Source organism: Schistocerca nitens, chromosome 1, assembly GCF_023898315.1.
Source record: "Schistocerca nitens isolate TAMUIC-IGC-003100 chromosome 1, iqSchNite1.1, whole genome shotgun sequence".
NCBI lineage: Eukaryota > Metazoa > Arthropoda > Insecta > Orthoptera > Acrididae > Schistocerca > Schistocerca nitens.
In genome coordinates this window covers 844,332,860-844,350,202 of record NC_064614.1, presented here as the reverse complement: position 1 = coordinate 844,350,202, position 17,343 = coordinate 844,332,860, and the positions used below count along the sequence as shown (strand labels likewise).

The window sequence follows — 17,343 nt, the reverse complement described above, 5'->3', positions numbered from 1 at the left end:
TGCGAGGAGCAATTAACGACGGCCACTGTACCGTTTAGTTCGAGGAGGGGTCCCCCAAGAATTATCGGCTCTTGATTTAGCCGTCCGCTCCCTTTTAGAGTAAGAAGCCATTGTAGGACTCCGAACTTGTCGGCTATATTCGCGTGCGCTTTCTTCCGGTCCAACGGCAGGTAATTAAGCCCCTTTAATTCCGCTCCTATATCTAATGCCTCTAAATTAGGGCCGTTAAGGGAGGGTAAATTTTCGCTCTAATAACGTTACATCGCCTCCTCCCTACCAGAGACAAAAAGAGGGAGGGAGAGAAAGAGAAGAGAGAGAGAGAGAGAGAGAGAGAGAGAGAGAGAGAGAGAGAGAGAAGGAAAAACTGGCAGCGAATGGGGAGCTTCCGCGACGTCTGAGGGGTGGGGGAGAAAAAGGTCAAGGGGGAAAAGGGGGAGAAATTCGGATATTATTGCGTCAGTTAAGTTGCGGCGAACAAGAAACCAGTGGCGCATAAAGTGGAACCTGATAGAAAAGACTTAATGGGTTTCCAATATGATGAGCTATCGTTTGCCGATGTGTATCAGCTATCTCCCGCGGGGTGCCTTCCCCCTCCTACCACTACCCTCAACTCACCGCCGCGACCGATTCCTCTTTTTATATTTCGCATCGACCTCCTTGCTACGTCTGCGGGTCATAAATCACAAATCCCCCGTCGAATAATGAGACAATATAAATTCATGTCTCCGGCGCCTGGTCGCAAACAAGCCGGTGCTCCAACTCCATTCCGTGTTAATACTAAATACGAGTGCCTTCCACCCCCCACCCCACCTACACACGTACTGAATGGAAGGCAGCGTCGGCGGATAAATAAAGCAGATTTTCGGAGTCCCTCGGATGCGGATGTCTCTCATCGCTGAACAAAGAGACGAGTCAATAATGAACTCATTTTGCTGGAGTATCGAATTTAGAATTTCTTTCTCGCTAAATAACTGCCTGGTGGTGTTGTCGTCCGTGCTTGCCCTGCTGTTTTGCTGCTAAGATTTCCGTATATAGGAGGTCCGTCAGAAATACTTTGACAGTTTGTTTTTTGTTCGAATGGAATGGGGGCGGGGTACCTCCAGGATCAGCTCAAGACCTAAGAGACACAAGCGGCAGCTTGGTGCGCCAAGATGAGATGGCAAATTTGTATACAGAGCGTATCATAATTAGTAGAGAGAACTGACACGGCAGAAATTAGGGGAAGTCCGGAAGAGCTGGACCAAAGGGTGAAAAGCACCGGAAGCATATTTCACAAATATGCCGCTGGACAGCAGCTGTCGCTTCGAAAGCTCTTCTCTGGCTACAGACTGAACGAGGTGGCTCCCAACAACCGGTAGAGATGAACTATGTTATATTGGAGAGAAGGACCACTTGTTTTAATCTGTGAAAGATGGAGCACAATTAAACTTAGCTTCAAGGTACGTGCACTGCTGCCTTACGCCCTTTTTAATGTGACTACAGCGGAAACTCGTTTATCCAAACTAGTGGGGGGGGGGGGGGGGGAGACCATAAGTCACCTGGATTATCAAAAATCAACAGCATGAAGACGACCATACGTCCCCTTAGTGGCGGCTTGGTCCGAGCAATAGATGTCGCACGGTTCTCAAAATGGTTCAAATGACTCTGAGCACTATGGGACTTAACATCTGAGGTCATCAGTCCCCTAGAACTTAGAACTACTTAAACCTAACTAACCTAAAGACCGAGGCAGGATTCGAACCTGCGACCGTAGCTATCGCGCGGCTCCCGACTGAAGCGCCCAGAACCGCTCGGCCACAGCGGCCGGCGCACGGCTCTCTCCGTGTCTTCTGGGAGGTCACATCTGGTCGCATGGTAACTAAAAATTGGGCGGAAACCTGAGGCGCATCAGGGCCACTCTGAAATTTTACTGAGACAGAATCTCAACCTCCTGCCTAACGGTGCAAATAATTCGTGCATACGTCGCAAGCAAAATGTACTACATGGCCGAAGTACTTCCGCTCCCTGAAGCTTAAGGTGAATATCCATCGAGCATTAAGTTGGTTTCTTCCCTGTGGCAACATCCTTACAGTTCACGGCACTCACTCTGTCTCCCTCTAAGGGGCGGCAGATCTCGATGCCATTGCACGACGCTCTTCATCAGCGGATCAGAAAAGAAATACATCGTCAGAGCACATACCTTCTTCGTACTCTCTTAACAAGCTCCAGACAAACGAACCTAGCACCACTAGTACTCGTAGCAACGAATACCAGCACATTCGCCAGTATATCAAACACCTCGCAGCTTTATAACAAGACGTTATACAAAATCATGGTAAAGACCGCACCTGGAAATCCGTTGAACAAAGGGAACCATGCGTAAGCCGGAGAGCACAGTGGCGAAATATTCACCAGATGCTTCTGCACTCACGCGTATGCTCACGGCGGTATCTAATTATGATGTAGCTCTATGGATGATCGGAAACAGATTCACCCGATATCACTAACAGGTAAGATGCTACATTCGCGGAATACTTGTGTATCGAAGCGGAACATTATCGAACTGCGAGAGATGCTATTCATAGAGGAATATTTGCAGCATGCTATATATCATGATCACGGAATAGCCGCAAGTGGTCCCTATCACGCCTGTCACTAGATAGTCCGCGCAAAGAGAAAATAAAACCGATAGTAAAGTCTCTTAAATTATTATAGTTCTTTCATGTAATATTACACTTGTGTGTGAAGAAATAGAAGGTAAGCAAGGAAAAAATTGGTTAAAGATAGCTATTTCTCTGAAATTGTGCAGTTCAGTGTTCTGGTGCTTCTGTGTTCTGATATTGGAAACTGTAGACGAGTGTGTGTGTGTGTGTGTGCGTGTGTGTGTGTGTGTGTGTGTGTGTGTGTGTGTGTGTGTGTGTGTGTGTGATTACTCCTTTGTTTTTTTTTAAAAAAAAAAAAAAGAGCCCAAATTAAGAGGCTTGCACTTAACGCAATTTATACATTACTTTCTCATAAATTATGAACAAATATTTTAAAAAAAGAACATAGCGACTTTTATACGCTGAAATAATCAGTAAATATATTTGAGTCATATTGGTACAACGTTTACGCGCAGCACAGTCGCGGGGGTGTTTCACCAGGACTAGTTCACCGGAAATTGTTTGCGCCTGGCGTTCCAAGTAAACCATTGTTCTGTGTAGCGTTTCTTTGTTTACTGGCAAATCGTGTGTCTAAATACTTGAATGTCAGTCGTTCAAATGTTACGTAACCATGGAATGACCCCTCTGTGTGCGTGTGTGTGTGTGTGTGTGTGTGTGTGTGTGTGTGTGTGTGTGTGCGTGTGTGTGTCAATAACATCTTCACACTGAGCACAGACTTCATCAGCTAATCCATTATCACTATCGTCCTTCCAGTATTTGACTTTATATAATTCAGGAACCGATCTTCATTATCTACAGACGAGCAAACAGCGATAATTTCGTCATCACAAGGCATGCAGTAATTGTCATTTCGCAGCAAGTCGTTTACCGTACGTCATTAACACCTATGTTCGAGCACCCAGGAATGCTTCAGCGAACTCAGACAGGTCGCCAGTGTCACCACTGTTATTACTGAATGTGTAAACTAAGCTAGTAGCCTTCCAAATGACTGATCATAGAAAATTCCTCTCGAATGAAGTTCTTACGCCAAATTCAATAACAAAGTTTTTCAACAGCTCTTCTTTATCCATCCTGTGCACTGTATTCTTTTGGTCGTGAATAATACCACCTACTTTCCTTTTTTGTGTGATTTTACACAACAGACATAGATAAAACAGTGTTCTACAACCCGATGGTTACTTGTTAACTGACACCGTGCGGTGGTCCGTGTATGAGAGTTGGCTCAGTTTCAGTTTCATGAATGTCGTAGTCGACTGTTGCCTTGTGTTGGTTTCGGAATATGGAATACCATACAGTTACTGCACTTAAGAAAAAGCGATCCGAGTTCCCAGAATGAGATTTTCACTCTGTAGCGGAGTGTGCGCTGGTATGAAACTTTCCTGGCAGATTAAAACTGTTTGCCGGACCGAGATTCGAACTCGGGACCTTTGCCTTTCGCGGGCAAGTGCTCTACCAACTGAGCTACCCAAGCACGACTCACGCCCCGTCCTTACAGCTTTACTTCTGCCAGTACCACGTCGTCTCCTACCTTCCAAACTTTACAGAAGCTCTTCTGCGAACCTTGCAGAACTAGCACTCCTGGTAGAAAGGATATTGCGGAGACATGGCTTAGCCACAGCCTGGGGGATGTCTCCAGAGTGAGATTTTCACTCTGCAGTGGAGTATGCGCTGATATGAAACTTTCCTGGCAGATTAAAACTGTGTGCCGGACCGAGACTCGAACTCGGGACCTTTGCCTTTCGCAGGAGAGCTTCTGTATAGTTTGGAAAGTAGGAGACGAGGTCCTGGCAGAAGAAAGCTGTGAGGACGGGGCGTGAGTCGTGATTGGGTAGCTCATTTGGTAGAGCACTTGCCCGTAAAAGGCAAAGGTCCCGAGTTCGAGTCTCGGTCCGGCACACGGTTTTAATCTGTGAGGAAAGTTTCACGAACCGAGTTAATCAGAAATATTCATTAATTAGAGTGGGATCTACATCTACACTCAGCAAGCCACATTACGGTATGTGGTGGAGGGTATTTATGGTACCGCTATCTTTCTCAAAAATGGTTCAAATGGCTCTGAGCACTATGGGACTTAACATCTGTGGTCATCAGTCCCCTAGAACTTAGAACTACTTAAACCTAACTAACCTAAGGCCCGAGGCAGGATTCGAACCTGCGATCGTAGCAGTCGCGCGGTTCCGGACTGAGCGCCTAGAACCGCTAGACCACCGCGGCCGGCCGCTATCTTTCTCCTCCGTCTTCTGTTCCACAATTTCGGTAAAGCATAGTGTGAGATCTAATTTGATATTCTCGGCTTGGTATGTAGGACAAAGTAGTACGATCACACAGATTTTCAACATTAAACCTCTCCTTGGTGCAGAACACGTCTCGTGTAGCGTGTACCACTGGAGTTTGTTGAGCGTCTCCACAACTCCCTCGCGCCGAATAAACGGTCACAGAACCAAACGTGCTGCTCTTAATCTATTCTTCTTTACCTCTTCTATTAACCCTACTTCGCAAGGGTTGCAGACTGATGAATCGCCCTACAGGTGTTTTGTAAGATACTTATTTCGTGGATGAATTACATTTCGTAAGATTCTCCAGTGAATCTCAGTCTGGAGTCTTCTGTTTTCCTCCTGTTTGTTTGATGTGGCCGTTCCACTTTAGATTAAGCGAGGTACCACCGTACTTTGAGAACTACCAGTGGTTAATGCGGCGCATCGTTTCCCCTGTGAGAAGAAACCCGCGTAGTGAGAGAAGACAATAGCGAATCTTCGCCTCGGGGTCTGCTATTGCCTGCGAGATACGACTACGTGCTGCGAAACAATCGCGTGCTGACCCTCGTTGCCGTATTGCCCCGGCTGCCTCGCCCGGCCTGGCTGGTGTCGGCAGACAAAGGCCCGACCCGTCTCGTCTCTTCTAATCTCGTCCTGTCCCACACCGCGCCGTCTCACTTGGCTTTTCCTCCGCGTCCGCCTCCACTGTGAGCGATGGCGGCTTACTGGGGGGAGGCCGGCGCCTTTATCTGTGTTTGTGCAGCCTGGAGCCTGCGGGCCGGATAAAAGGAACCGCAGTCGGCGCCGCCGCAGCCTCCGCCTGTGGTCGCCGCGTAAGGTCACCGCACAGCACACGCGTCGCGGGGGCTGCCTGCTTCCCAGGCGCTCATCACGGTAGATAACGTTGGAGCTGCTGCCGCTGTTGCTGCACTTGAAATGTCACAGCTTTTCAAGGATAATCTCCCGTCATGCGGAAGTGCTGGGACAAGTGGCTCGGTGATCCGTGACGGGAAACCTACTCCAGTGTGGTCACAAGTTTGTACTGTGGCGCTACTAACCTAACGGTAACCCCTCCAATAAGCGAGTTTATCGCTCTGTTGCTGCGTCTTTTGCTGGAGGAGGCCAACTATTGTGGGTCACGGATTTGGAGATTTCGTGCAGATGTTCGATGATTAATACGGTTATTTATTTCATCCTGCTGGGGAATGGGTTGCGTGAGTGAGGGGTGATTACTGTTCTCAAGACCACCTCCCAACATCGAGAAAACGGTTTTTGTAGCTTACAATATATTATCAAAGAGATTTCTTTGACTTACATTCCAACAGCTGAAACGTCATATACAATGCCTGACCAAAAAACTGAAGCACACGGCAGGAGAGGACACAAAATGAAACGTCACAGGTTGATAGGGCATGTGACAATATTTCAATGATTACAAAATGGAATCAAATTTACAAAGAACTTAATTCACTGTTCTGCTGGAAATGGCGTCATAGAGTTGTTGCATGCTTTCTGGTCCACAACTGTTTTAACTGGTTCTTGATGTCGTGAATGATGGCACTGTGATGGAGTTGACATTTGAATTTTTCACGCACATTTTCTGTCAGAGACAGATTTGGGCATCTTGCAGGTCGTGGGAGTACCTCATTAAGACAAGTGTCATGTGCGGACGAACGTTGTCTTGTTGAAAAATAGCACCGCGATAATGTCGCGGGAGTCCGACCTTCCTGGTCACCGCACCACGGCAAACGCGGCCATTTGTATTATGATTTTGGCGGCAGCATTTGTAAGCGACAGTACTTCACTAGTCCAGCTGCTGTTGGTCTCCGACCAATGCTGCGGAATCACACAAAATGTTACAGGGAGTCCATTACTTGTCCTCAGTTGGCAGACTGAAATGTGGAGGTGTTACCATGTGCTTGGTGCACGGTACAGAAATCCTACCGTGTGGTGGTCAGACGTGGTCGACCGGATACCTGCACGACGAGTATGTTTGCCACCTCTTTCATTTAGAACTGATGATATTTTTAAAAACATGGAAATCCGATACATCCATATCTAAAGAAATATCATTATCGGCTCTAGAGATATGGAAAAAATTATCGATATATCGACGGAATAAATATTGACAGACCAGCCAAAAAGAATATTGGCTGTACATCGTAAATATACTGCCAGTTTTAGACCTGTATATTTAAGTATTTATGTATATTGGATATACTGTACATCAACAAGCTAGCAGTTTGCTTATCCGCCTGAGAGCAAGAATTGAAAGGAAAACGATGCACGTTAACGCTTGGCGATAAACACTTTGCTAACAATGGTAATTAGCGGTAAGTGTCACAATAAAAGGTGTCCGATGGGTCCGTCGTTCGATTTCGTCACATATCGGATTCGTCCGGAATACTTCATGCCGACTTCTCTATTTTTTCGTTTTTGCAAACGCCAGCGACTTAGCAGCTGTAGTGTCAAAAATGCGAGGTGAAGTTAAACGTTGCAGTTTCTGTTGGTAGCGCCGAGTACCGATTACGTCGGCATTTCCCCTCACCTGTCTCCACCCTCTGCAAAGTCCAAACTTGTCGTTTCGATTTTTCTTCATCAGTTTCAGCAGCTGTTTCTGAAGAATGCCGATGTGAAGAAGTAGCACACTAGTTGCGCTGGAAATTGTCTTTTAACGCAACTGGTGTGCTGTTTCTTCACATCGGATATCTTGTTATTCCATTAACACAGCCACCCACCAATGCAATCGGACTACTTTGTGCCATCTATACTCGCTTCACACAGTCAAATAGGAGGAGTGAACATGAAAGCTCAAGAAGTAGCAAGACTCCTTCACACAGGGAAAGTAAAATTATTTTCTACTACAGTTTCAAAAGAACAGCTTCAATTATTTATCGAAAATTTCGAAAAAATGCAATGTAAAATATCGGCTCTCGATGTTGCCCCTTCGTTATCGATACATCGAAATTTATTGGAAAGAAGCATCGATATGTCGATATTTTATCAAAATGCGTTGTTCCCACGCGTCAAACATTGGGCTATTGTTCGATCTAAATGCCCCACAAATCTAAATATTGCAAAAATCGACCAGCCAGCCCTATGGAGACCCACAGTGGGGCCCCTTTCAAATTCGTCGGGTGCTGATAACGCTGTCTCGTGCGAATACGCAGCATCTCCGTGTCCTTCACAGTGATCACTCAGTATCCGATGTTAATCACACCCCTTATATACCTCGTCAGGCCTGGTAAGAATGTTATACACGAATAAAACATATGCTCCCTGGTGGCTATTCTACGTCTCACAGACAATTTCAACTCTAATCATTTACATATACTCCTGTGCTGTGTCTGTGTACATGTAAATCGACCGTGCGTTATGGGTGCTTCACTTTTTTTGTCAGGCAGTATAGTTATTTTGTGATGTGTTGATGCAGCAAATAAAACGTCATACTTGCCACACTGTCCCTTATTAATAATGTTACCAATTAAATGGAACTGATATTGGTTAATGGCTTCCACTACTGGAAGATTAATCCTCCATTTACAGTAATCTTAACATTAACAACTGAAGCCACTTGGTAAAGTATAAAGCAGCAGCCGGCAGATCTGCTTGGGACATGGCACCAGAAATCTTAGTACCGAGAGCCCATATGGAATCTTATTTACTGCAACCTAAATTTCCCGTAGTGGCAGCGAAAAGCACAGTGTCGGTTTTGACATATCGCCACAACCCTCTCTTCTTGAACGTTCCGAAGGCAACATTTGAGTCAACATTTGGGTGTGAAAAGACGAACGACTCCACGTAGAACTGCTGTACCGCACCGCAGACTCACGACGCACCAGTATTCGTAGTGTTTGTTTAGGCAGCACCTTAACGCGGCGCATAAAAGCAAATGAAGCCCAAGAAACCGCCAAACGAATCCCGCGAGTCGTGTCCGGAAAAATGAATTTACACGGCGGCTTTCCTCCGCGGCTCCCCTGGCATTACGCAATTAACAGCAGCGATTCAAAGTTAGATTGACTGGAGTGAATTGAAAATTGCTTCCCGCGCGTTTCCTGCAGGAAGCGGCGGCAACTCGAGCGCTGAATTCATGAATGCGAGAGCACCGCCGCGCACGCTCCACGGCTGCCTGGCTGCCCGCCGTGCTCCGTGCCCCCTGCCCTGCCCTCTGTCTGACGCCACAGCCTCCGGTCGCCTCTCACGTCCAATGCCTACTGCCTCGACAGCCGGCAGCAAGTCACAGGCAGTGTCGCAGTTATTTCACTGTCATACCGCATTCTGTTCACATACATTACTACTGCCGTGGCAGTACAGTAAGTTTCTTTGTAATGGGTGTTCCTTCGTTAATGAGCGCGTCCTTATCGCACATTGAACCCGAACCTTCCAGTTTTCTTCAACGTGCCTGGCCATTTGAACAGCTACGTGCTAACGTAGTAAGTGCACGTAATGTACTTACAATTACGGACTGTACTTTTTTTTTCACAGTCTTTGTAGAGCATCATTGACCATGCCTCTTTATCTGCGTAGATATTCTCTCCCAACCGTCTGCGCTGCATTGCGACATCATTTCTCGCACATCAACCTTTCTTACGTCTACCCGTTTTCTGTCTTCCTCGTGGCTTCCATTCCAACGCCTTAGAAGGTATTCCATTACCACCCATACATTTCACGGCCATATCAGTCCATTTCTTTTCTTTGTATCCACTTTGCAGCTGTCGTATCTGCTCCTATCTCTTGCGTTGTGTGTTCATTCCTTACCCTCTCCTCTGTTTCGGTTTTGCAGTACTGTATCTTTCTTTCAGTTTCCTCGTCAGCGATCACTGCTGTCTCGCATGACAACATGCTTGGCACAGAAGTCTTCTACAGTAGGTTCTTTGTAACTTCGGAGTTACTATCGTTCCATACACCATCGAGTATTACGGAGTGGCTACTACTACTACGTGATCAGGCCCAGTGGACCGCACGCATCTACAAGTTTCCTCCTCCACTGTATCCTGTCCATTGCTGCTATCCGCCATCCGTTTACTTCTACTGAGACTTGGCTTAAATCTTCATGGAGTCCATGCCTCCCACGCTTCTTGGGTCTCCCTGGCGGTCTCTTTCCTGTAGGTGTGAAATCCAGGAGCTTCCGAGGCCACCTGTGATCCTCCATCCGGGCCACATGGCCGGCCCACTGCATTCGTTTGGCTTTGACAGTTCCTGCTATGTTGGGCTGCGGGTATAGTTCCTCAAGCTCTTGGTTGTATCTGATCCTCCATTCCCCTGTATCTGCATCCAGAACTGGACCAAAGATCTTCCGAAGCACTTTTCTCTCAAAGGAGCTTATGGAAGTCCTGTTTCCGGATACTCCATGTCTCACAGCCATGTAGAACAACCGAAGCAGTTGTGCTAGGCTGTGGTAAGATCGGTTTCTTGCGGCTGTACTTTATTTCTGTTGAAGGCCTGGCGTAGGATAGCGCTTAAATTTGGACACTGATGAAAACCACATGCTATTTTCGTGTAAAAGGAAGCTCATTGGCAAACACTACTTTGCATAATAAAAGCGGTCAGAGAAGAATTAAGATGGTAGAGATCCATAAAATGAAAACGTGTAGGCAACAGTAGCATTAGGACCATGTGGACGAAGTGATGGAATTCTTCTACTTTGGAAGGAAAATAACAAATCGCGGGTGAAGCGGGGATGTTATAAAAAGCTAACTAGCTTAGCCAAGGAGAACATCCTTGCTCAAAAGAAGTCTATTGGTATCAAATATCGATCTCAATTTGAGGGAGAGATTGCTGAGAATATACGTTCGCAGCATAACCTTGTATGGGAGTGAATCATGTATTGTCGTTAAACCGAAAAAGTAGAAATTTATACACCTACGTGCTGTAGGTGTAGAAAGTGAGACCGAGAACATGAATCGAGATTAATTTAAGGAAAACTTGTAGAAGGGTGGCTCAGTTCGGAGCGTCATTTATCATTCGCAAACAAATATTTTTATTTAATAAGAACTCTGTCAAGAGCCAACTACAGTTTCGAAGATTCTTGCGACATACATACATACATACATATAGTTAAGATCTTTAAATTATATTCACAATGTATAACGACATTAGCATCATACATGAAATTACAAATAGTACCCAAAAATGTCAACTGTGCAGTCCGCAGCTCGTGGTCGTGCGGTAGCGTTCTCGCTTCCCGCGCCCGGGTTCCCGGGTTCGATTCCCGGCGGGGTCAGGGATTTTCTCTGCCTCGTGATGAGTGGGTGTTGTTTGATGTCCTTAGGTTAGGTAGGTTTAAGTAGTTCTAAGTTCTAGGGGACTGATGACCATAGATGTTAAGTCCCATAGTGCTCAGAGCCATTTGAACCATTTTTTTGTCAACTGTGCAACACAGTGGTGGCCCGATTGCAAACAGTTAATTAATTAAATAAATCTGCGGCGGCATTATGCCCCCGCAGCTAGATCACAACTGTGGCTAATTCGACAACAGAACTTGAATATAAGTTCAACAAACCTAAATTAAAAGACATTTTTAAAGCGTACATCTCGACTGGAATTGTGCTCTCATATAGACAAGTACGGCCAAGCTGTCCAAAGGCATCCCAAAGTACTCCTTCACTAATTGGCCTCAAACCTGTCCCACATAAATTACGTGAGTTACTTAAACCACCGGACCCCTAAAATACAATTAAAATGATAACTCAATTTTTTTAAAGTAATCAAGAAACTCAGTTTTCAGTTTGCCCAAAGAATTTCATCACACGCTACAAGGACCTTACAGTGACAGAAATTCTGTCACCCCGCCGTGGCATGATACCAAAAGAATAACAACAAACTACTCAGCTTGAGGCTGTAGCGTGAGATCGGCACAATCGCGTGTGACCAGCAAGTACTTTTGCCTCGCGTCATGACGCGAAAGTCGCCCGGGCTAGCAGAAAGCAACGCTCAACCTGCTGCCGATACAAAGCCGTCAACGTATACCAAACAACAAACAGTAAAGTAACTTGGATAAAAATTAGCATACAAAGTAATACTTAACGGGCTATTAAAGACTGAACTATTAAAACTTCAGTCTGGGAGCGGCCCGCTCATAACACTGCAAGTTAACCTTTCCAGCAAAAAGAAGCAATGTACAAGATCATCTAAAAGAGTAATTACATAATAATTCGAACAAGATTTAAAAGGTAAAGGTATATCTTCACTGGTATTACTTAGGGGCTAATAGACATGGTAATTGGGACACGCACCAAATGAGAGATGGCCTGTTAAACTACACACCTATAGCCCGAAGGGCTCCTCGACACGCAGTAAGAGTGTGTCCAAGTACAACAAATCCGATAACGCGCACCAGAGAGGGGCATGAGGTCTACAATAAACAGAAATTACAATCGGTAGCATCAAATAAAAATAACAAACCATGATTTCAAGTACAAAATTAACATTGCAAAATACTAGCTTGATATATACAGAAACCTCCAGATTGAGACACGCAACCCCATACAATCTTCAAGTACAGTACTTACTAAACAATCTTCGTAGATAATTTCAAACAAATTCCAAGGAGGCCAATAGCTTCAGGACTCCAGGTAGGCACCGGATAATACTGTCTGTTGTGTGCATAGTTCCGCGTAGTCAGCGCGTACACAACTTTCCCACTAGAGCGCGCCCCGCTAAGCACAACAGCGCAGGGGCAGCGCTCGTCCGTCTTCGCACTACGAGATGGCGCTGCCATAGAGACGGACCAAATTGTGCTTCCGCCGATCCGCGTATTAATATGTAACGCAGCCAATGAGATTGCTGCTAACGTAGAACCTTTTCTCCTCGCGAATCACACTCGCACAGTGATACATAAACGCGCGAGGTATTATAACGAGTGTACAGACCTCCGGTTAGTCAGTCGGCATTTGTCTGCACCAGTCAGTACCAGTCTGCATTAGTCTGCACCAGTCTGTACGAGTTCTACATTTGTCTGTACCAGTCTGTAGTCAAGTTTCAGTCTGCGCCCAATAAGATTACCATATTCCTGTACATAGCCATGAAGATAAATGTATAGACACTTTTGTCAAGGATCAGAGATACATGTGAGAATCAGATTAACGTACCAATTCCAAAGGAACTTCAAATTGTCAATTGTAAATAGCATCCAGAACCAAGTTAAGTAATTTTTATGCTTGTTATTATTTTAATAAATGTGTGTGAAAATTAATCAAGTTCTGTTTAAAGTTGGTCACCGTCAATCTGCTACTCTAAGCGTGCAAGTGGCATTTCTATCGTCTGACCTAACGGCATAAGATCAACATGCCACGATAAGACCACGAGAGATATTGCTGACACTCGCCTACTTCGTTAGAGCGACCGGTCAAATAATCTGATGGTGTGTGTACTGAAGGTCTTACAGTACGCTCACCACACTGCCCTGTTGCTCGTGGCTGCTAATGAGTTGCTTAATACATCTGTGCGTATTTAGCACACCACAGTTGACTTATGCTCGTCGTTACCAGGTTGCACGCGACGAGAGCCGCTCCTTGCCCACAAAACTCGCCGGTCGCAACGATGAACGCTGCAGGAAAACGCCGTCCCCCATGGACCAACGGTCAACGGTGTTGACTCGCTACAATTGCCAGGAGGCCGAGTAGTCAGGCTCAACCGTCCAGCTCCGTGTCCAACACACCACTCACCACCACACAACCTCAGGAGGGAACACGTAACCCAGCAAAGATCATACGACGAGGGCCAGAGTCGATGGAACGGGCAGAAGTGGCGCCAGTAGGATCACGCGCGTGGCCTTGCGGAAGCCGCCACGGCTCAGTAAGATGCTGAAAGTTAGGTGCACCGATAAAATAAGAAATGAGGTGGTTCTCCGCAGAATCACCGAGGAGAGGAGCATGTGGATGACATTGACAAGAAGAAGGGACAGAGTGCAAGGACATCTGTTAAGACGTCAGGGAATAACTTTCGTGGTACTCGAGGGAACTGTAGATTGTAAAAACTTTACGGGTAAACGGAAGTTGGGAAACGTCGAACAAATAATTAACGATGTTGGGTGCAAGGTCTGGTCTCAGATGGAGAGATTGGCAGAGGAGCGGAATCCGTTGTGGGCCGCAACAGACCTGTCGAAAGATGGATGACCCAAAGAAGAAGGGTCACAAAAACCACGACTTAGAAAGTGCATTCTTCGCATACAAATTTAAATGCTGCTTATTAAAAGTGATTTGCTGATTATTTGGATGAAACATAGAATGTGTCGTCGTCGTGGCCCTCAGTCCTTTACCTGAAATAACCCAAAACTGTTCCTTACCTTTTTTACTGTTACTAGATCGCCATCTGACTGCTACATCGAACTGCGACGTGAATATACTTACTCTGTTTTACTACTCTCTATTAGCTGCTGGTGGGCTGTCATAATAAGTGGCTGTATTTATTACCAAAGCTGACGTTATTCTTTAATAACAAAGCTGACGTTATTCTCTAATTAATTTGACTGAAGTTACGTAATTCATAGTTAAACTTTTTCTTGACAACAATAAAATTTTGCAAAGTTTTACGTTGATGGTTTTTGGGGTGGATTATAATCAGTACTGCAATATTGCTGGCAAAAATTAATTATATTCTGAAAACGATTCTTCAAATATTTACTGTTGGTAATGCAATGATTTTACAAACGTTCAAATAGGACTTACTTTTTACGATAATCTTACAACTAGCATTGCGCAAACATACCTTCAGTAGTCTTGAGTGTCTCAACAACAACAAAATTCAATAATATTAGTTCCTCTTATGATAATAGTTAGCTGATGTCTCTGTACATCAGTTTATAATCTCTTGTAAATCATAGCTGGTGGCTGGCAGGCACACCGCTCCTCTCAACCTCTCGCTTCGGACCTGCTACCGACTCGCTTCACATCTCGCTTACTACTGACTTCTTACGAACGGTAACGTGCTGTCTCTTCCGCCAACAGTGCTTTCTGGTGCAGACAATCCCTGCTACCATTACAAAATGTACCACTGCGCGGTCTTTCCCGCTCTTTTCTTAAAATGTATCCATACGCGGTCTCTCCCGCTTTTTAAAATTATGTCAATGTGCGGTCTCTCCCGCCAACAATACTTTGGTACAGACATTCCGTGCTACCACAATTATTACCAAAATGACAAATATTAATTATTCCTACTTAATCCTATTAATAAAATATAAACATCTTTCGTAAATTGTGGTTTGACAATAGACATAAGAAATATACACGTCTTACAGCGTGTCGTATCATTTGAGGAAAATCAGAAACACTGCGGTAATTTTAGTGACTGTTAGCCTGCTGCTTGCTCGACGTGGAGGCCCGCGGCGTGTCAGAGTCGGCAGCTGTAACGGGATGGGGCGGGAGGCGACGAGGAGAGGCGCCGCGACGCTGGGAGCCGCGGGCGCGCCGTAATCCCGGTTGAGCCGCCGTTTGACGCCGGCTTGGCGCGCTGGCGGCGGCTGCAGCCCCTGTCTGCTCTGCCAGCCGCCTTGGGCACCAGCTGGCGCCAGCGGGCTCCTTACCCCCACCACCACCCTGTCCCTCTACCTTCAGGTACCTGTACAAGAGTAGAAATCACAGGTGTTCTTCCTACGACAACCCACTGTTTGTAACATGGATCTAACGTACACCTACACGAAAGCGGTACATAGTTGATTTTCCTAGTTATAGTCGATGCCACGATTCATTTGTATTGGTAACAAAATAAAAACTCACCTGGTGAAATACACTGACGGTAAAAACTCACAGTACAGAGGAGCTGTGCGACATCAACGAAAGCTGGTAGGCCTGATTCTACATTTGAAAGACGACGTCTTATCAAATTTCGCGACAGTCACGTAAGAGTGGAGCTAGAGGCGCCACTATGACGATCCAAATCAGATCTGCTTTAAATACACGCTGCAACAGTTGTGAGCGTTAGTTACCTTTGAGATGGCCAGCCCTTTCCGGGCGGGAAGGAGCGCCTGGGCCCCGGCACGAATCCGCCCGGCGGACTTGTGTCGAGGTCCGGTGTGCCGGCAAGTCTGTCGATGGTTTTTAGGCTGTTTTCCATCTGCCACGGCGAATGCGGGCTGGTTTCCCTTATTCCGCCTCATCTACACTACGTCGGCGATTGCTGCGCAAACAAGCTCTCCACGTATGCGTACACCACCATTACTCTACCACGCAAACATAGGGGTCACACTCGTCTGGTGTGAGACGTTCCCTGGGGGTCCACCGGGGGCTGCACCGCACAATAACCCTGGGTTCGGTGTGGGGCGGCGGAGGGGTGGACTGCGGTAGTCGTCCTGGGGTTGTGGACCACTGCGGCTGCGGAGGGGACAGAGCCTCTCCGTCGTTTCTAGGCCCCTGGTTAACATACAATACATACATACAATACCTTTGAGATTGGACGTGGTGGGTTGATGGTACTTAGGAGTGCCTGTAAGGTGACAGACGCCATTATCAACACCTCACTCAGTATGAACGAGATCTGGGCCACGAGAAGCTGGATATTACTTCTGCTCTAACGCAGAAAGACTTGGCACTAATGTAGCGGCTGTACATGATTACTGGCTGTGGTGGTCACTAGAATGTACGGGCGCAAGAACACCGGGCTCCGGACGGTCACATGGCACTACCGAGGGGGAAGACCATCGTGTACGGCGTATAGCTCTGGTGCGCCGTACTGCATCTGCAGCAGAAATTTGAGCAGCAGTTGGCACCACGGGGACACAACGAACTGCTACAAATCGGTTACATCCAGGACACTTATGAGGCAGACGCCCTGTATTGTGCATTCCAATTACCCCAAACCACCGAAATTTGCGACTCCAGTGCTGTAGAGCGAAACTTCATTGGATGCCAGGGTGGAGGTCTGTTGTGTTTTCTGATGGAACATGGTTTTGCCTCGTTGCCAGTGACGGCCACGTGTTGATCAGGTGGAGGGCAGTTGAGGGCCTGCAACTAAACTGTCTGCGCTCGAGACACCTGGAGTTATGGTCTCGGGTGCGATTTCGTATGACAGCGGGAGCACTCTCGTGGTCACCCCACGCACTGTACGTCGGTCTAGCGATTCGATCTATTGCGCTGCCACCATTCCAGGGCGTGTTTTCCAACAGGATAATGCTCGCCCACATACCGCTGTTGTAACCCAACGTGCTATACAGAGTGTCGACATGTTGCCGTGGGCTGCACGATCGCCAGTTCTGTATCCAGTCGAGCACGTATGGCATGTCATCGTACGACAACTCCAGAATCATCCACAACTAGCATTATCTGCCTCTGTATTGACCGACCAACTCTATCCCACAAACTGACATCCGGCACGTACACCAAACAATACATCCTCTCTTGCGTGCTTGCATTCAATATTCTGTCGGTTACGCCAGTTACTAATGTACCGGCATTTCACATTACCAACGATTTATCCCGCACTTACACTAACCTGTGATCTGGGAATGTTGA

General features: G+C 46.4%; 1 protein-coding gene and 1 non-coding gene across 2 annotated transcripts in view; one reads left to right on the top strand and one right to left on the bottom strand.

The window, feature by feature from the left end:
- LOC126208731 (exostosin-1-like) overlaps nucleotides 1-17,343 on the top strand; it is a 214,515-nt gene that overhangs the window by 17,964 nt on the left and 179,208 nt on the right. The gene's annotated exons all lie outside the window — the stretch shown is intronic.
- On the bottom strand, nucleotides 4,040-4,114 carry Trnas-cga (transfer RNA serine (anticodon CGA)). Its single transcript has one exon. It is a non-coding gene; the product is annotated as a tRNA-Ser (tRNA).